Raw genomic sequence first — 922 nt, forward strand, 5'->3', positions numbered from 1 at the left:
TTTTTTATTTTACTACGGACTCTTTAGGGTCGACTTTTGTCGACCCTAATACATAAGCATTAGGGTCGACTTTTAGAGTCGACCCTAATGATGTATCTTCAGCGTCCACTTAGAGTGGACGCTATTAGTCATCTATTTTAATTTTTTTAATTTTTTTTTATTTTACTACGGACTCTTTAGGGTCGACAAAAGTCGACCCTAATACATAAGCATTAGGGTCGACTATGAAAGTCGACCCTAATGAGGTATCTTCAGCGTCTACTTATAGTGGACGCTATTAGTTATCTATATTTTATTTTATTTTTTTTTTTGATTTACTACTTACTCTTTAGGGTCGACTTTTGTCGACCCTAATAACTAACTATTAGGGTCGACGATGAAAGTCGACCCTATTGAGCTTTTATGTGATTTTTTTTTTTTTTTTTCCCAGCTTATAGCGTCCACTTAAGTGGACGCTATTTGTTAATTATTAGGGTCGACTATTATGGACCCTAAAAGTTTTTTTTTTGCCGCTTAAATTTTTCCCGCCCCTCGGATAATTCCCGCGCGTGTATTAGGGTCGACTTATTAGCGTCCACTATAAAGTGGACGCTAATAGTGCAATTTTCGACCCATTATTAGCGTCGGCTATTAGGTGGACGCTAATACTGAACTATTAGGGACGACTTTCAAAGTCGCCCCTAATAGTTGAGTATTAGGGGCGACTTTTTAGTCGCCCTTAATAAGTCGCCCCTAATGAACAACTTTCTTGTAGTGAGGAAATTGTCCAGCCCAATGACATGTGTAGTAGTAGTAGTAGGATTAGTGGACAAGATTTCTCTGAGATTGTGAATCTTCAAGGTCGGTGAAAGAAGATAGCAGCTAATCAATATTTAGGATGTCTTATCGGAGTCACATTGCCGACTACAAGGAGGGGCTCTAA

This window comes from Corylus avellana, chromosome ca2 (assembly GCF_901000735.1).
Source record: "Corylus avellana chromosome ca2, CavTom2PMs-1.0".
NCBI classification, from domain to species: domain Eukaryota; kingdom Viridiplantae; phylum Streptophyta; class Magnoliopsida; order Fagales; family Betulaceae; genus Corylus; species Corylus avellana.